At 36.3% G+C, this 12,291-nt stretch overlaps 1 non-coding gene across 1 annotated transcript; it reads left to right on the top strand.

Annotated features, from left to right (window-relative positions):
* Nucleotides 1-374: 374 nt before the first annotated feature.
* Nucleotides 375-482, top strand: LOC112774207 (small nucleolar RNA R71). The gene has a single exon (XR_003188706.1). It is a non-coding gene; the product is annotated as a small nucleolar RNA R71 (small nucleolar RNA).
* The last annotated feature ends 11,809 nt before the right edge of the window (nucleotides 483-12,291 follow it).

Raw genomic sequence — 12,291 nt, 5'->3', positions numbered from 1 at the left:
AGAGGTTCAGAGGAACGAAAAGCATCTCCATTCGCTTATCTGAAATTCCTACCAATGATTTACATAAGTACCTCTATCCCTATTCTATTATTTATTTTCGAAAACCCATTATTGTCTTATATCCACCTGACTGAGATTTACAAGGTGACCATAGCTTGCTTCATACCAACAATCTCCGTGGGATTCGACCCTTACTCACGTAAGGTATTACTTGGACGACCCAGTGCACTTGCTGGTTAGTTGTGCGAAGTTGTGAATCATGGTATTGGCATCATGTTTTTGGCGCCATTACCAGGGAAAGAAAGAGCGATGAATTTTACATAATTAAAGTGTAATCACAATTTCTGCGCACCACATATGATGCTCCATTCTGGAAGCATATCAGTAGGACACCTTTTGATCAGTTACTTATATCTTTCCCAAGCTTCATAGAGGGACTCTCCTTTCTTCTGTCTGAAGGTTTGGATTTCCACTCTAAGCTTGCTCATCTTTTGAGGTGGAAAGAATTTGGCCAGGAAAGCACTGACCAGCTTATCCCAAGAGTTCAGGCTTTCCTTAGGTTGTGAATCCAACCAGGTTCTCTTACAGCAAAAGGGAAAAGCATAAGCCTGTAGACCTCAGGATCAACTCCATTGGTCTTGACAGTGTCATAGATTTGCAAGAATTCAGCTAAAAACTGATGAGGATCTTCCATTGGAATTCCATGAAACTTGCAATTTTGCTGCATTAGAGAAACTAATTGAGGCTTAAGCTCAAAGTTGTTTGCTCCAATTGAAGAAATTGAGATGCTTCTTCCATAGAAGTTGGAAGAGGGTGCAATAAAGTCACCAAGCATCTTCCTTGCATCTCCACCATTGTTATTAGGTTCGGCCATGTCTCTTTTTTTTCGAAAATTTCTGTCAGGTCTTCTCCAGAGGGTTGTGCATTAGCTTCTCTTAGTTTCCTCTTAAGAGTCCTTTCAGGTTCAGGATCAGCTTCAATAAGAATGTCTTTATCCCTGTTCTTACTCATATGAAAAAGAAGAGAACAGAAAAGAAGAGGAATCCTCTATGTCACAGTATAGAGATTCCTTTATGTGAGTAGAAGAAGAGAAGAATAGAAGAAGGAGAAGAGAAAAATTCAAAATTTAAATTAAAATAAAAGGAAAATATTTTTTGTTTTTGTTTTAATTATTAGTTAGTATTCGAAAATTATAAAAAGGAATAAAATTAAAATTAAAATTTAAAATAATTAGTTAATTAAAAGGAATTTTAAAAAAGGGGTTAGTAGTTTTCGAAAATTAGAGAGAGAAAAGTAGTTAGGTGGTTTTAAAAAAGATATGATTGAAATAGAAAACTTTTAAAATCAAACAAAAAGTCAAGTAGTTAATTGAAAAAGATTTGAAAATCAAATTTGAAAAGATAAGAAGTTAGAAAAGATTTTGAAATTAAGTTTTGAAAAAAGATATGATTGAAAATCATTTTGAAAAAATATTTAAAAAGGAAATTTAAAAAGAATTGATTTTTGAAATTAAAGTTGATTACTTGACAAGAAACTAAAAGATATGATTCTAGAATTTAAAGATTGAACCTTTCTTAATAGGCAAGTAACAACTTGAAAAATTTTTTTCGAATCAATCACATTAATTGTTAGCATTAATTTCGAAAATATGAAATAAAAATAAGAAAAAGATTTTGAAAATAAATTTTGAAAATTTCGAAAATATGAAAGAAAAAATGAAAAAGATTTGATTTTTGAAAAAGATTTGAAAAAGATAGAATTTTTAAATTGAAAATTTGACTTGACTAATAAGAAACAATTAAATTTTAAAACTTTATGACTAAATCAAATCAAATTTTCAAAATTTATGAGTGAAATAAGGGAAAGATATTTTTTATTTTTGAATTTTTAATGAAGAGAGAGAAAAATATCAAAATGACACTTAACATAAAAATTATGAATCAAAACAAGGAAAACATGCAAGACCACTTTGAATGTCAAGATGAACACCAAGAACACTTTGAATGTCAAGATGAACACCAAGAACTTATTTTTGAAAAATTTTAAGAAAAGATACACATGCAAGACACCAAACTTAGGAATTTTCAATGCTTAGACACTAACAAATTAAAAATACATATGAAAAATAAGAAAAAGACACAACACATGAAAAATTCAAAGATCAAACAAAGAATATCATCAAGAACAACTTGAAGATCATGAAGAACACATGCATGAATTTTTGAAAATTTTTGTGAAAAATTAGAACATGAAATTGACACCAAACTTAAAATTTGACACTAGACTCAAACAATAAACACAAAATTATTTTTGGTTTTATGATTTTATTAATTTTTTTTTCGAAAATAATAAGCTTAAAAATAAAATAAAATTACCTAATTTGAGCAACAAGATGAACCGTCAGTTGTCCAAACTCGAACAATCCCCGGCAACGGCGCCAAAAACTTGGTGCACGAAATTGTGATCTCAATGGCGCAAAAAGTTGGTACGCACTATCATAATCTCAATTCTTCTTCATAACTTTCACAACTAACCAGCAAGTGCACTGGGTCGTCCAAGTAATAAACCTTACGTGAGTAAGGGTCGATCCCACGGAGATTGTCGGCTTGAAGCAAGCTATGGTCATCTTGCAAATCTCAGTCAGGCAGATTCAAATGGTTATGGGATTTTTATAATTAAAATATAAATAACAGAAAATAAGATAGAGATACTTATGTAATTCATTGGTGAGAATTTCAGATAAGCGTATGGAGATGCTTTGTTCCTTCTGAACATCTGCTTTCCTACTGCCTTCATCCAATAATTCATACTCCTTTCCATGGCAAGCTGTATGTTGGGGATCACCGTTGTCGATGGCTACCGTCCGTCCTCTCAGTGAAAATGGTCCAAATACGCTGTCACCGCACAGCTAATCATCTGTCAGTTCTCACTCATGTTGGAATAGGATCCATTGATCCTTTTGCGTCTGTCACTACGCCCAACACTCGCGAGTTTGAAGCTTGTCACAGTCATCCCATCCCAGATCGTACTCGGAACACCACAGACAAGGTTTAGAATTTCCGGATCTCAAGAATGCTGCCAATAATTCTAGCTTATACCACGAAGACTCTGATCTTTCGGAATGGAGGCTAAGAGATAAACACTCAAGCTATTGCATGTAGAACGGGAGTGGTTGTCAAGCACGCGTTCATAGGTGAGAATGGTGATGAGTGTCACATAATCATCACATTCATCATGTTCTTGGGTGCAAATGAATATCTTAGAATAAGAATAAGCTTGAATTGAATAGAAAGACAATAGTACTTTGCATTAATTCTTGAGGAACAGCAGAGCTCCACACCTGAATCTATGGGGTGTAAAAACTCCACCGTTGAAAATACATAAGTGAAAAGAGTCTAGGCATGGTCATGAGGCCAGCCTCCAATGTCTAAGAACTAAACGTTCCACAGATGTCGATTACAATAGTCAAAGGTCCTATTTATAATGAACTAGTTACTAGGGTTTACAGAGATAAGTAAATGATGCAGAAATCCACTTTTGGGGCCCACTTGGTGTGTGCTTGGGCTAAGCATTGAGCTTTACACGTGTAGAGACTTCTCTTGGAGTTAAACGCCAGGTTGCAGCCTGTTTGTAGCATTTAACTCTGGTTTGTAACCTGTTTCTGGCGTTTAACTTCAGAATAGGACAGGAAGTTGGCGTTTGAACGCCAGTTTGCGTCATTAAAACTCGAGCAAAGTATGGACTATTATATATTCCTGAAAAGCCCTGGATGTCTACTTTCCAACGCAATTGAGAGTGCACCAATTTAGTTTCTGTAGCTCCAGAAAATTCATTTCGAGTGCAGGGATGTCAGAATCCAACAGCATCTGCAGTCCTTTTTCAGCCTCTGAATCAGATGTTTGCTCAAGTCCCTCAATTTCAGCCAGAAAATACCTGAAATCACAGAAAAATACACAAACTCATAGTAAAGTCCAGAAATGTGATTTTTATTTAAAAACTAATAAAAATATAATAAAAATTAACTAAAACATACTAAAAACATACTAAAAACAATGCCAAAAAGCGTATAAATTATCCGCTCATCAATATTCTATCTTTGTGCTACCATTCTAGCTTGTTGAAACTGCCTTCTTCCTACATGCACCATTTGGGTAAGAAGAAGAAAATGTAGGTGGTATATTTCTGTTGTAAATCAAAAGTCACAATTACAACTTGGGGTCAAACAATGGATCAACGGTTTAGATTTTTGAAACCAAAGAAAAAGGAAAAAGGAGAAGCAACTAGGTAAGCATTCAACCCAAATCTAATCATTGTTGCTGTCACATCTCTTCTCTACGTCTCTGATTTGAATTTTGGGGAAGAAAATAAAGTCAAAGATATTAAACCAAGCCCAAGTTTTGGAAGCTTGGCTCTTATTTAAAAAGGTAAACGGTCAGAAATTGAAGCAAGGAGAGTGAGCACACTATTTGGGTCTTCATAGCTTTCGAGCTAAACCGTCTTCTCCTTCATGGTTTTATATTGAATTTTTTGTTGTTCAGTTTTATCTTTCTTTGTTTCTTATCAATGAAAAAAGGCATTATGTGAGATATCAGTAAAAATCATTGAGAGAAAAAATAAAGAGAGTAATCTTGGAGAGAAGCCAGAAATTATTTCAAACTCTTTTGTATGTATTTCTGTTCCCTATACATGATCCTAAGAAGAATTTCTTGCTAAGTTGGGTAAGCACTTAGTGGTTAAAAGTCTAGGGAGTGAATCTAGTCAAATTAAGCTTGGGTAGAAGTTTGGTTTGTCTCTAATATGATTGGGTAGAATCCTTGAAAATTAGTATATGTAATTTTTGAGAGCGATAATAGAAATTCCACCACAGTTATGGTGGAGACTGGATGTAGGCCACATTTCACAAGGTGGTTGATGTAAAACTCGGTCAAACCGTAATTAATTAAAGGTTAAATTACACAGTTGGCCCTTATACTTTTACTGAAATTGCAAATTGGTCCCTACAATTTATAAGTTTGTAATTGGGTTCCTAAACAAAATTAAATTTTGTAATTTAGTCCCTGTCGTTCAAACAACGTTTGATTTAACAGAATATTCCTTAGCATATTCGCTATTTTAAACATGTGAGTTGCACGTGTTTAACAGTAAGGACTAATTTGTAATTTTAGTAAAAGTATAGGGACTAATACTATAATTTAACTATTTAAAAATAACCAAAAAATCCCTAACCCACCCCACCCCCTCCCCAACCCTCTCACGATCACTTCTCCATTTTCCAAAACAGAGGAAAAAGAGGAAAGAGCATCATGAATTGAAGAAACATGTTGCTCCTCAACACTCTCTTCTTCTTCATCATCCTCAACTCCATTTCTCTCTTCCTCTACTTCCTCACATACTCTTCCAATTCTTCACGCTCCAATGCCAACCTTCACAATCAAGTTCCTCTCTTAAGATCACAGCAGCAACAACAATCACACCATCACTCTTCAAAGCCATGGCCAATTCTCCCGTCTTACCTTCCTTGGACCGACGCCAAAGACTCCAAGGCCAACGCCATAACCCGCTCCTATGAAGGCTACTTCGGGAACGGCTTCGGTGGGAACTCATTGGCAGTGAACACATGGCAAATAACGTTGCTGTAGGGAGCGGCGCCACTGTGGTAAGGGAACTTCTCCCAGCCGAAGGCTTCTACGATGTTGTTGAAGTCAGAGGGGTTTTGGATCGGGAATCCCCTGAACACCACGACCTCTTTCCCAAATTAGAGAATCCAGGTACTCTCTATTGCCCCTGATAGACTCCGTAAGTGACAAATCATTGCTGCAGGAGGAGCCACCACTGCTGGAAACCTGACTCCATCGTAAACCTTCTGCTGTGGAACTTGGATCTCCACAAATGCCTCTGATGCCACCATCCTCGATTGATCTCACTGTTAACTCTAAAATGGTTACTATTGAAGAGAAAATGATCAACTATATAATATATATTTTATCAAGTAACAAATTTGAATAATAATACAATAGAGAAGGATTTTGCTTGTGATGAGGTGAAGTCCTTGATTATTGCTAATTTAAATATAATTGTGTTGAGTTGAATTGAGTTTAGACATGATTCATGATTCATGATTCAACGATTCTGGAATTGTTGTTGTTGAAGCCGTATTGTTATTGTTAAAAAGAAGAACAGAAATTCTGAAGAGAGGAAGAGGAAAAAAGGGAAAAAGAGGAAGAAGAGGACATTATGGTAAATGAGCATTTTTTTATGGTAAACGTTATTAAGGATCTAATTACAAAATTTAATTTTGTTTAGGGACTCAATTACAAACTTTTAAAGTGTAGGGACCAATTTGCAATTTCAGTAAAAATATAGGGACTAACTATGTAATTTAACCTTAATTAAATAATAAATTAAATAGGAGCGAATAGGGTTAAAAAATTTAGCAATCGGAATTTGATAATTTAAATATGATATTTGGACTCAGTGAATTTTTCTGAATTAGAAAATATAGTTTCTGAATAAAAATGCACACTGGAAATTTGACCGGCAGTACCGGCTGCGATCTGTCCAGTACTGTGGCTGAGAAAATTAATTAGAAGTGAATAATTTTAAGAAAAAATAATTTATAATTTGGGAAGATAGAAATATTTAAAATACGATTTAAAACTCTAATCTTAAAGCTTTGGGCCCAAAATTGGGCCAACGGGTTAAACCAAGTGAACCGGGCCCAAGTGGGCCCAAGACCCAACATATATAAACTTTAGTTATGAGTATTTCAGCTCATTAGCCCTAAAGAAAGGGTGTGGGGCGCTGAAATGGAGAAGAGAGGAAGAAGAGAGAAAATCCTAACTTCATCAAACTTCAAATCACCATAACTTTTGATCTGGAACTCCGATTGACGAGCCGTTTGCGGTCACGTGTCTCTCTTCTCATTCTCTACAATTCTATCTAAGTTTTGTGGTGCGTATTCTACTTTTCTCTGTCCAATTTTCGTTTTTCTCTTTAAATTCGAATTTGGTTTGGATTTTGAGGAAATCTTATGATTTTGGTTGTTTAAGAGTGCTCTAGTATGAGCCATTGGTAAGTTCCATCAATCAATTTCGTGGGTTAAGGTAAAGAACCCTCTAATCCTTGTGATTTATTAATTTCATGAACCCTAGGTTGATTATAAGTGTGAAAATTGATTATGTTAGAGTATTGGGTGATTTTGGTGCACAATTGGGAGGTTAGTGTTGCTTAAGGAGCTTTGGTGAGGCTTGGAGCTAAGGTTGGTGGAGACTTTCAAAGAAATGACTCAATTAGTTTGGCTCCAAGAGGTACGATTTAAGTTTCATTTAAGTACCGTGTGGTGTGATGAGAATTCCTAGGCTAGATGCCCCTAGGATTAAGTTTGGATTGTGTAAATGGTTGGTACTAATATGTATAGTTAATAAGTAATGTAAATTAATGATTGTATTGAGAATTGTGTGAATTTGTATGTTTGGTGTGTTGAGAATTTGATGAATTGGATAATGAATATTGGTTTGTCGAATATGCATTTAAATTGTGAATTTAGGCCGGAGGCCATCAAGCTTGGGCCGGAGGCCGAAAAGAGGTAAGGAAGGTAAGTGATATATGTATTGTGTGATATCATATGAGATTGAATGGATATTGAATATTGAGTGTGTGAATAAATGAGAGGAATGTGGAATAATAAGAAATTAGGAATTTAAGAGTGGAAGGTGACGAAATTGAATTGAATTATGTAGATGAGGTAGGTTTGGTGTTGGTTGAGTGTAATTATGTGAATATGGTTGGGTTGTAGTCATTTGGATGAGTGGAAATGAATTTGGCTTGTGAACATTGGAATAATTGGTGATTTCTGTTTTTGGGAAAAAACTGATTTTTGACCAACTTCGGCGGTTTTTAACTCGGTCCTCGAAGTTAAGAATTCTTCAAAATTGGATTTTTATGAAAGTTCATTCAACGATCTTTTCAACGGTTCAAAAATGGTTGAAAAAGAAATTTTGTAGCAGAAGTTATGTGTGGCGGAAGTTTGAGGTTTGAAAATGTAATCCTGCAGCTTTTTAAACTTGGTAAAACTTTTGGTAAAACGTACTCCGACGCACACACATAGCCGACGCGCACGCGTCACTCACGATTTTTACTCTGTCACGCGTGCGCCTGGCCAACACGTACACATCACTGTATTGATGCAGGTGCGTGGTATAAATTCCAGAGAGTTGTGATGGTAGCGTGCCGGTTTTGTGCGAGGAGCACAAAACACATCCACGCGTACGCGTGGTTAACGCACACGCGTACGCGTGGCTAACGCACACGCATCACCCTACCTCTCTACTTTCCACGCGTGTGCATGGGCGACGCTTACGCGTCACCCGCTTTTCTCCGCTTCCCATGCGTGCACGTAGGCGACGCGCACGCGTGACCCCGTTTTCAGCAAAAATTGATTTTGAGTTTTTAAAGCTGAATGTCAGACTTTTAAGCCTCTATTTTCATTCTATAAGTCCTAAATTTTTATAGTATGCCTAGTAATGAAGCTAGAAAATGTGATAACTTGTTGATGAAGAAAGACTTGGAGTAATGATTTGTGATTGGGGAAGTACAGAAATGATGGTTTGAAAATGAATGTGACGTGTGACCTCAAGTAGTAGCCAGTGGCGTTGTCCACTTGCTCCGAGTATGAGATGGGGAAGGAGAATTATGATAAATGAGTTTAATTATGGAGTTTTGAATGAATGTATGTCTGTGATACTTGGGTTGTAGTAAGGGTTGTGGCTCGTCCCACTTGCTCCACGTCATTGTTTGAGAATTGGCAATAATGAAGAGTGATTATGGATGAATGTGTATTTGTGATACCTGGGTAGTAGCAAGGGTTGTGGTTCCTCCCACTTGCTCCATGATAGAGATTGTGATGCCTGAGCAGTAGCAAGGGTTGTGGTTCGTCCCACTTGCTCCAGGTCAGAGATTGTGACGCCTGGGTAGTAGCGGTAGTAGTGGTGATTCCACTCGCTCCAGGTTGAGCTTTTAAACACCCGCCTGGGTAGTAGCCGCAGTAGTGGTTGTTCCACTGGCTCTAGGTTAAGCGGGTAGTAGCAAAGGGGTTGTAGCTCAAGCCCTCTTGCTCCACATGGGTATTTCTATCCATGGTTAGTGACCAGGACGTGTCGGGTTGGCTATATAACCGACAGATGATATCATCAGCCATAGGGCAGGCATACATCATTTGCATATGTTTGAATTGTTTAGGTTTGCCTATTTGTTTTGGATTGCTATATCATATATGCTATGTTACCTGATTATGTGCTACTTGTTCTACTTGTACCTTATTATGTATTTCTTGTCTGTATTGCTTGTGTTTGTACAACTGAGAGGTCACTCATGCTAGAGTCGGTTGACGCTGAGGGTTGTTCTTGTTGAGATGGAGTAATGATATGATTAATTTAAACTGATGATTATTGAATAAGGTAATTTGAGTTCCCTGGGTAGACGTAGTGGAGTGATTTCACCGCTCCAGGTAGAAAATGAGATAATTTGAGCTCCCTGGATAGACGCAGTGAAGTGATTTCACTTGCTCCAGGTAGAGTATGAGATAATGATATAAAATTGTTGAGACAGAATAGCTGGAAATGGTTTTGTTTATAATTCTGATTGTGAATTGTCAGAGAGTTAGAAAGTTGGGAAGCATGGGAATATGAATTAGATTTAGCATTCCCTTATGACAGTTACCTATTTATGGATTAGCGAGAACATAGGACGAATATTTGGTGAAAGGAAGTTTAGGATGCTTAGAGAGTTTTTATTACAATTCATTGTATTTATTTGGCACTTTTATCGTACTGGGAATCCATGGGTTGGGGGTTCTCATTCCGTATATATCTCTTGTTTTTCAGATGCAAGTTCAGGTGCTCAGTAGTGAGCTGTGGTTCATCTGAGAGACGACGAAGATCTTTATATTCTCTACTTTATATTTTGCTTAGAACCTCTCCACCTTTATTTTAAAAAACCTATATTATGTATTAAACTCTTTTGAACTTACCTATAGAGGTTTTTTATGTTTCTTTTAGGAGAGATTAGGAGATACTATTATCAACTACTGTTATACTGTACCCTAGCCGGCCTAAACTTCGCGGTCGCGGCTAGTGGCTATTTACTTATGTTATATATCTACATACTGCCCTTCTCTTATTCTCCTTAATGTCTTTATTTGTATATCGCTTCGACTTCACGCTTTATTTTTTAGTTGTCGATGCGTGAGCGATACGATTTTGCGATTTTATTTTTAAACAGTTTTCAGGCTTCTCGATTAGTACTCCTTTCAATTTTACTTATATTTATGTATTAAAAATCCCCCTTGAGAGTCGTACCACCTTATTATCATTGAATTATGACTCGAGCATAAGGATTTAAATATTAGGGTGTTACAGTTGAACCAGGATATATGGCTATATCATTTTCTCTTCTCTGTTCTGTTTCTATTTTTCATTCGATAAGAGACAAAATGAAATTGTCTCCTGCTTAATCTATCTCACAGAAGACACAGTAGCTTAGAGGATTCTAAAGTAATTTGCTTGCTCTGTTCCTGATCAATCATATAGAGACAAAAGTAAATTGGCTCCTGTATTATCACTTTGCAAACTCAACAACAACTCTGATCTAGGTCCATTTTGAGGTTAAAAAAAGAGTACATGTTTAAAAGAATCCATAGATTAAACCCCCTTTCTCTAGGCCTTTGATAACCTTCAATTGGTTTCAAGAGCCAGGTCTTAAGGAATCAAGCTTCACATCTTGGATCAAAGATCCAATAGCTAACAACATGGGTGCAAATATCATGGCTTACACACTCACTGTGGGTCAGTCCAACAATAAATCTCCCTTCTTCAATGACAAAAACTACACCTACTGGAAAGAGAAAATGTAGATATTTGTGTAGTCTGTTGATTATAACATTTGGAAGATCATTATGAATGGTCCACAAGTCCCAACAAAAACAAGCACTGAAGGAGTGGTGACTCCCAAAGAAGAAGTTGAATGGAACGATAAAGACAAGAAGAAAGTGGAGCAAAACACAAAGGCAATAAACATGATGCATTGCTCAATTAACTTTGAAGAATATCAGGAGGTATCAAGGTGCAAAATAGCAAAAATAATTTGGGATAAACTCTAAGTCACTCATAAAGGCACCGATCAAGTCAAGGAAACAAGGATTGATATGCTAAGAAAGGAATATGAGATGTTCACGATGAAGGAAGGAAAAACCATCGATGAGATGTCTGAAAGTTTTTCGATCATCATCAATAGCTTGGATGCTATGGGGATGACTCACGTCGAAGAAGTGCTAGTGAGAAAAATACTTAAAAGTCTCACTAAAGAGTGGGAAACAAACGCAACTGACATCTCTGAAAGTAGCAATCTAAACAAAATGTCATATGATGAGTTGAGAGAAAAACTACTTGCATATGAAACCACCCATATAAACTGAGACACAAAAAAGAAAGGAGTGACCTTGAAATCCAATGTTGATTCATTTGGAAGAAGATTCCAATGATAATTTTTTAGATGACAAAATTGTGTTTTTGTTTTCTAGGAGGTTGAGAAGACTCATGAGAAGCAAAGAAAGGAGTAAAGGCTCAAGTTCAAAAAACACAAGTGGGACTTCAGCAAGATCATTTGTTATCACTGCAAGGAAGCTGGTTATTTCAAGTATGATTGTTCCAAGCTCAAGAAGGAGGACAAGATGAAGAAAGACAAGAAGAAAGTGTTGATGACATCATGAGAAGACTTGAAAAATGACTCCGAGGATAAAGAAGAGTCCAAACATGAAGCACAAGCTTGTTTCATGGCTAACCAAGATCAAGTTGAAGAGGTTTTTCTTGCATTCAAAAGGAAGAAACACATGTGGTATTTTGATAACGGATGTTCAAGGCATATAACTAGGAAGTCTACATTCTTCATCAAAATCAATGAGTACAATGGAGGATTTGTGACATTCGGTGATGATGAGAAAGGCAAGATCATTGCCATAGGTAAAGTGGATAAGAACTTTTCTACTTGCATTGACAATATATTTTTGGTTGATGGATTAAGACATAATCTTTTTAGCATTAGCCAACTTTGTGACTTAGGTTATTGGATAAATTTAAAAAAGATTAGAATGTCTTGTTGTTAATGAATATTCTGATAAAGTGTTATTCGTAGCTAAAAGATGCGATAATGTGTATGACCTCACACTAGATGATTGATGTGCATAAACCTGATATGCTACGATTTAGGAAATTGCACGATCGGCAAAATTCCTTCCGG

This window comes from Arachis hypogaea, chromosome 18 (genome assembly GCF_003086295.3).
Source record: "Arachis hypogaea cultivar Tifrunner chromosome 18, arahy.Tifrunner.gnm2.J5K5, whole genome shotgun sequence".
Classification (NCBI taxonomy): Eukaryota; Viridiplantae; Streptophyta; class Magnoliopsida; order Fabales; family Fabaceae; genus Arachis; species Arachis hypogaea.
The sequence above is the reverse complement of the archived record's forward strand: the minus strand, read 5'-3'. Positions and strand labels throughout refer to the sequence as shown.